The following is an 8,309-nucleotide window of genomic DNA, read 5'->3' as shown; positions in this document are numbered from 1 at the left end:
GAGAGGAGTTTGTCACCGCATTTTTAGATAGTTTCTTTCCCTAAAAGATGAGAGATGCTAAGGTGTTAGAATTTATCAACCTCAGGCAGGACAACATGACGGTGAAAGAGTATTCTCTTAAGTTTACTCAATTAGCCAGATATGCCCCTCATATGGTTGCAGACAGCAGGGCCAAATGAGTAAGTTTATTTCTGGGGTGAATGATAGTGTGGGAAATGAGTGTAGGTCTGCGATATTAAATAGTGACATAACTTTAGCTAGGCTTATGACTCATGCTCAGTAGATAAAAGAGTAAAATATTAAGATGAGGGAGAAGCAAAATAAGAGAGCAAGAAGAGGTAGTTTCAACTTTGCTCAGCCCAAATCAGAAGGAGGAAACCATTCTTAGTTTCATCCTATGTCATTAGTTCCAGCTCCTTCTTCAGGTAGTGCTCTAGCTTCTAGATTCAGAGATGGTAACAGAGATAGATCAACAGCATCTAAGTCTCAGGATAGTGTTAGAGTGCCCGCACCTATCCTCTTTGCCAGACTTGCGGCAAGCACTATTAGGGTATTTACAGAGTTGGTAGTGGTATTTGTTTCGGATGTGGCAATTCAGGCCATAGAGTCCGAGACTATCCTTAGCCAAGTCCTCAAGGTCAATAGAACCGTTCCTCAGCTCAGTTCGATCGCCCAAACTAGCAGGGTGCCACCTCCAACGCTACTAGTGGGCAATGCCCAAATTAACTTTATGCTCTCCAGTCCTAGTAAGATCAGGAAAATTCTCCTGATGTGGTTACTAGTACGTTATAGGTCTTTTATGTGCATGTTTATGCTTTGCTAAATCTAGGAGCTTCTTTGTCCTTTATTACTCCTTACATAGCAATTGATTTTGGAGTCAGTCCCAAAATTCTAGCAGAGCCTTTTTCAATATCTACCCCAGTGGGTAAAACCATCATAGCCCGATGGGTATACAGAAACTGCCCGATTATGATATTTTAGAAAGTCAATTCAGCAGACTTAGTCGAATTAGAGATGACTGATTTTGATGTTATTCCCAGCATAAATTAGCTTTATTCCTACTATGCCACCGTCAACTGTAGAAATAGAATAGTCCAGTTCCAGTTTCTAAATGAACCTGTCCTAGAGTAGAGGGGTAGTACTTCAGTTTTCAAAGGTCAGCTTGTTTTCTACCTTCAGGCATGGAAAATGGTATCTAAAGAATGTGTCTATCATCTTGTTCGAGTTAAGGACACTAGTTCTAAAACTCCCAATCTTGATTTAGTCCCAGTTGTGAATGAATATCCAGATGTATTTCTTGGAGATCTTTGAGGAATTCCTCCTGAAAGGGAAATAGACTTGGGTATTGATCTTCTTTTAGATACTCAGACTATATCTATTCTACCATACAGAATGGCACCATCAGAACTCAGAGAATTGAAAGAGCAGTTGTAGGATCTCTTAGATAAGGGATTTAACAAAACCAACATGTACCTGTAGGACACACTAGTCTTATTCATGGGCAAAAAAGATGATTCTCTCAGAATATGTATTGATTACCGTCAGCTCAATAAAGTCACGGTCAAGAACAAGTATCCTCTTTCCATAATCGATGACTTATTCGATCAACTTTAGGGTGACGGCTATTTTTCTAAGATAGACCTCAGATCAGGCTATCATCAGCTCAGAGTCAGAGAATGTGACATTCTAAAATCAGCCTTTCGTACTCGGTATGGTCACTTTGAATTCTTAGTTATGTCCTTTGGTCTTACCAATACCCCTATAGCTTTCATAGACTTGATGAACCGGGTGTTCAAGTAGTATTTGGACATGTTCGTCATAGTCTTCATAGATGATATTCTGGTCTACTCCTACAGTGAGCATGATCATGCAGACCATCTCAAAATTGTACTTTAGACCCTTAGAGATTATTAGTTGTTCACCAAATTCAGTAAATGTGAATTTTAGCTAAGGTCAGTAGCATTCCTTGGTCATATTATTTCCGGTGATGGCATTAGAGTTGATCCTTAAAAGATCGAAGTAGTAAGAAACTGGCCTCTCCTTATATCTCCATTAGATATCGCGAGTTTCTTGGGTTTGACTAGCTATTACAGATGGTTTGTTGAGGTATTTTATTCTATTGCATCCTCTATGTCCAGATTGACTCAGAAGAAAGTCAAGTTTTAGTGGTCAGATCCTTGTGAGAAGAGTTTTCAAGAGTTGAAGACTCGACTCACCTCAACTCCAGTTTTGGCTGTTCCAGATGGTTTCAATGAGTTCGTAGTATATTGTGATGCATCCAGAGTAGGTTTGGGTTGTGTCCTCATGTAGCATGGTAAGGTCATAGCCTACGCCTCCAGACAGCTTAAACCCTATGAGGAAAACTATCCTACTCATGATCTTTAGTAGCAGCCGTAGTTTTTTCCTTAAAAATTTGGAGGCATTATCTATACGAAGTTCATGTAGATATGTTCACAGATCATAAAAGCCTTCAGTATGTCTTTTCTCAGAAAGATCTCAATCTTTGTCAGAGAAGGTGGTTAGAGCTCTTGAAAGATTATGACATGAGTGCCCTTTACCATTCGAGCAAAGCCAATGTTGTGGTCGATGCTCTCAGTAGACTGTTTATAGATAGTATTGGTTATGTTCAGGATAGTAAGAGGAAGTTAGCTCAGGAAATCCATCAGCTTTCCAGACTAGGCGTTTGCTTAGTCGATTCAGAGGAGGGTAACATACGGATTCAGAGTAGTTTAGAATCATCTCTAGTTTCTGAGGTAAAAGAAAAAAAGATAGAGATCCCAGCCTTTTCAATTTAAAAGAGTTAGTCAAGGATCAGAAAGTAGAGGTTTTCTCCCAGGGGGAGATAGTGTATTGCGTTGTCAGGGTCGTCTGTGTGTTCCAAGTATAGACGACTTAAGGTAGCAAATTCTTGTAGAAGCGCATAGTGCATGCTACTCTATTCATCCAGGTGCCATAAAGATGCGGGAAATATCTTGGTGGAGTGGGATGAAGAGAGATATTGCAGAGTTTGTGGCTAAGTACTCTACATGTCAACAGGTTAAGATAGAGCATCATAAGCCTAGTGGGTCCATATGAGAGTTTAATATTCCTACTTGGAAGTGGGAAGAAGTGAACATGGACTTCATGAGGGGTTTGCCTCGTACCCGTCATTAGCATGATTTAGTTTGGGTCATTGTAGATAAGATGACCAATTTGACTTATTTTCTTCCAGTCCATACCTCTTATTCAGCCAAGTATTACCCCAAACTCTACATCAGAGTGTTGGTTAGATTGTATGGAGTTCCATTATCTATTATCTCAGACAGAGGTACCTAGTCCACCTCTCATTTTTGGAAAGCATTCCAAAAGGGTTTTGGTACCCCAATTTATCTCAGTATAGCCTTTCATCCTCAGACATATGGTGAAGCAGAAAGGACCATTCAAACTTTAGGAGATATGCTAAAGGCATGTACAATCAATTTCAAGGGTAGTTGGGATGACCACTTGCTTTTTATTGAGTTTGCATATAACAATAGCTATCATTCCAGTATTCGGATGGCTTCATTCAAAGCTCTTTATGGTAGGAGATGTAGATCTCCCATCGTTTGGTTCAAAGTTAGTGAGGCCTCAGTTATAGGGCCTATTTGATGCCTTAGAAAAAGTACAGTTGATCAGAGAAAGACTGGGTTGCTCAGAGCCGATAGAATTCTTATGCGGATGTACGTAAAAAGGATCTCAAGTTCGAGATTGGTGATTATGTCTATCTAAATATCTCTCCCATAAAGGGAGTGAAGCAGTTTGGCAAGAAGAGAAAGCTCAGTCCCCGGCATATCGGTCCCTTCAAAATTCTCAATCGTTTGGGCAAGGTAGCTTATGAGCTCGAATTGCCTTCAGATCTAGCCTTAGTCTATCCAGTCTTCCATGTCTCATTGCTCATAAAGTGCATAGGTGACCCAATAGTTGTAGTCCATATTCAGAGCATAGATGTTAAGAACAACCTCTCTTATGAAGAAATTCCAGTTAAAATCCTAGACTATCAGACTCGTAAACTGAGGAACAAAGAAGTCCCTCTAGTTAAAGTTCTTTGGTGGAATTAGTCCATTGAGGGAGCTATTTGGAAAGTAGAAGCATACATGCGGACCAAGTATCTTCACCTCTTCTTCGCAAACTCAGATCTAGCTCAAGATAACAGTTCTCCTTAAGCTTTTCAGTTTTATGTGCAGATTTCAGTGACAAGCTTGGTATCCATTTCAAGTTTAGAATTCCATTATACAGTTGGGATTAAGTACCATTGCATAGTCAGTCATGCATTCATTTGTAAGTTCAGTCGTGTATTCATGCATCAGATATGCATGTTCAGTTTGATGAGAAACTCATCTTATCAGTAATTCAGTTATGCAGTCATAAATCAGTTACTTATGCATCAAATATGCATGTTCAGTATGATATATATTCAGTTTATCAGTCATATTAGTCATGGAGTCATGTTTCAGTCATTCATGTTCAGGATGTGCTTCAGTATTTCATTTCTCCCCTCTTAGTTAGCCCCATTCGAGGACGAATATTCTCAAGAGGGAGATATTATAATACCCCAAACTTTCTTTAAGTCAAATCTAGTATCCAAAAGAATTGTTGATGACTTCCTAAATGATTAATATTTAAATCAGATAGAATTCCCCAATTTTGACTTTTTATTATGTGGGAAATTAAATAAGCTTTCCATCGATATCCATTTCATCAAAATTCGATATTGGGGTAGAATGTTATGACCGAAATACAAAAAGTAGTCAAAACTTCCTAGGTGTGACGGTGAGAGCGATGGGCCGTCGAGCTAGCGATGGACCGTTGCCCAAGCCATCATAGTGGAGACAGTGAGACCACATCCTGCCTAAGGGAGACGTCTCAGGCTAATGGATCGTCGAGCTAGTGATGGATTGTCACCTAAGCCATCGTAGGAGAGGCAATGAACCCCTATTTTGCCCAGGTACGATGGTCAGGACCGAGGGTCCATCACACCCACTATCACATATTTCATTCAGTTATTTTAAGTCATTTTTAAAAAGGGCTTTTCGGTCTTTTACCACCTTTTTAATGCCTAATAATATCAGATCAAGGTTCGTAAGTTCATTATTCATCTACAACATCAAATTAGGATTTTTTTTCTCAAAGATAATACCCAAGAACAAGATAAAAAATCTTTCTTCAAGAAACTAAGAGATTCCAAGTTCTTCAAGTCCAAGAACTTCAAGAAACTCACAACCCAGGTATGTCATGTGTTGATTCATGGGTCCCTTTCACCCATGAAGCTCAAGAATCTCTTTTCAAAATCTAAGATTTGTGTATTTATGAATTTTCAAGATTTAAATTGAATTGAAATTCATGTTCATGTTGTGTAGGGCTTTGATTCATGTTTGAAATTATATATTCCAATGATTGACCCTAGGATGTGGTGATTTACATAATAATCATGATAAACCCTTAAATTTACACGTTGATTGATGTATCCATAATTATTAGATGTGTTGATGATTGTATAACCAACGCATGTTCCCCATGTGTTCGATTAAATGCCTATGTGAAGGAAAAGTATCATACTAGGATGATAATATGAAATCCCCATTTATGTACAAGTTTATACATGTCTCATGTTTGATGAAATGACTTAGTCAATGAATTATGGATATATGTGTAGCCATTATGGTGCTTTAGAACTTGTACTTCATGAAATCTCCAACTTATTGTATTATGGATTGTGATGTTGGTCATGTATTCAAGAAAGTCATGCTTTGTCAGTTTCCTTCTATCGAGTCCTGGGGGTACTTGTACCCAAAAATTTAGCTGTGTTCTTAGAATCAGTGTCACATTTTTAAGATACTCTCAGTCAAGCCATGATCCATAGAATTCAGCTAGTCTTATGACTCAGGAAAACTCAGTAATCTTAGTAGTATTTTGTCAGTCAATGGAACTCAATTAACTCAGTTCAATCAGTTCAGTTAATCATGTTCAGTGACTATTCAGATGGTAGTAGAAATTAGCACCGAGCGAACCCAAGGATGGAAACCTACCTATTATATAAGGGTGTGATTCTTAGAAACAATCCTTGTATTCCAGAACTACCTAGCCAGAGTAGGTTCAGACATCATATCCTATTATATGAGGGTAGATGAGGCGGTTTAACATATTATATGAGGGTTTCTACCGTTCTCACTAGAGTTACCTGTTATATAAGGGTTACTCATAGATTGTCCTTACCAGTGGGCGGTATTGACACCCTTCTAATTGGGATTACAGATTAGACCCCAGCTCAGCTATATTACGTTATTTAGGGCATATCAGTTAGATGACTACTTTCCATAGTTTTAGTTATAGATGAGGACTGACAGATATAGTCATTTAGTCTCAATAATAGAACTCAGATAGTTCTTTAGAATTTTAAGACTGCCAAATACAGTCAACTTAGAACAGTACGAAACTCAGCAAGTTCCATTAGAAATTAGACTGTCAGATATAGTCGCTCCATATTAGTTATTTTAGTTATACAATTATCAGTATCTCATGTTATCAGTACTTAGGCTTAGTAATCATGTTCTCACGAACTCAGTTACAGTTATTATGTATTCATGCATGAATTCTCACGTTCATGTTATCCAATCAATTAGTATAGTTCATGCATGTGAACCTTTTGCATTCAGCCTACCTCACATACATACCAGTACATTCAATCGTACTGATAGGTTTAGAAGCATGAGCTCCAAAGCATCAGTAGTATTCCAGTCTCGACAGTCAAAGTTAGCAGTGAGTTCTCATTATTCGAGGACATGGACATTACTTTATTATCTCATTAATTAATTTATTTCAGTAGTTGGAGTTAGTTTGGGACATATCCCATCACATCCTTATTCAGATAGTGTAGAGGCTTTCAGACTAGCTTGTTCATACATTTATTTTAGTTGTTTTGATATTGATATACCATATCTTTAGATGTTATGTTTTATCAGATCTTTGAACTTTATGGCCTTTCAACCTTTATTTTTGCATTTATACAGTATATTATGCAGTGTACATGTATATATATCGATCATGGGTTAGCTTATGGTTCTTCGTGCTTATGAGCACCGTGTGGCATTCTGACTACCAGACTTGGGGCATTATATAGAGAGGAGAACCTCCTTAAAAAGCTAGAGGCTATTATTGAAGCTGCTGGGGAGTTGAAATCCAGGAGGGGTATCATACCATCCAACAAGGTGGGGGATCCATGCACTCCTTCAGTGGCGGTTAGGAGGAAGAGAATAAAAATTAGAAAAATTTTCTCTGTTATGAAAACAGCAAAAACTGCAACTCCTCCCGCTCAAAGAGTTGTTGAAGTTTAGGCGCCACTAAAGATAATGGACATATTCACGACATTTGTTAAGGAGAATAAGAAGTAACTGCAAGAAATCATGAATGGCAGGATGAAGGTTCAAAAATAATACACCATACATTCATTTGCCTCCAAAGACATCACGAATATGACAAATATGCGTGTGTAGTACGAGGACAATGTACATTTACTACTGTTAACCTAGCCTTCCAATCTAGTCCATGAAGAAGAATCTACGCAACAAATGTGTAATCTATTACAACATTTTGGTATTCATTCGCAACATAATACACATCTGTTGCATAAGTTGCGTTGGCTGGGTAATCTGTGAACTGATTCAGAGAACCCTCTGCATTGGATTCTTTCCACTATGTTTTTATTCTTTACAATTACTAACCTATTTAAGAAATGTCTTCTTATACCACAGTATGTTGATGAAATTCTCTGCCTCATGAGGGGCAAGCAATTAGTGTACCCGAATGCCTATGATGCTGTCGATAGAATAATGGACCTCAACTTCTACAATAATTTCAAGGATAGCTACGCTGATCTCTACAAGCTAGTTGATTTTGGTGGCTCAGGATTTGATAAGTTAGTTTCTACGTTCCAATAGGATGAAGAAGTGATTAAATATGTTAGAGGAAAGAGGCCATATCCACACGGCAAGAGCTGGACCAAGGCAAAGAGAATCTTTGCAGTCATGAACGTGAAATTCCAACATTTTCTCGCTGTTGAGATACTACTATACACGGGAAAGAATAAGGTTTATGAACTTACCTGTCTTCAATGAGGACACATTTTTAGCCCACATGCAGCCACTCTTAAAGTTGTTGCCCAAGTTGTTGACGCAGAGTAAGCTGATGGATTATTTGCCTGATGAAGTCATAACGAAGGAATCATGGGATTTTAAAGGTCTAAATAAGAACATCGAGCTCCCAAAAAATAAATTCAGTGCAGCGTGCGGGCCGTA

Source organism: Capsicum annuum, chromosome 1 (assembly GCF_002878395.1).
Source record: "Capsicum annuum cultivar UCD-10X-F1 chromosome 1, UCD10Xv1.1, whole genome shotgun sequence".
Classification (NCBI taxonomy): Eukaryota; Viridiplantae; Streptophyta; class Magnoliopsida; order Solanales; family Solanaceae; genus Capsicum; species Capsicum annuum.
Note: the sequence above shows the minus strand (reverse complement) of the source record.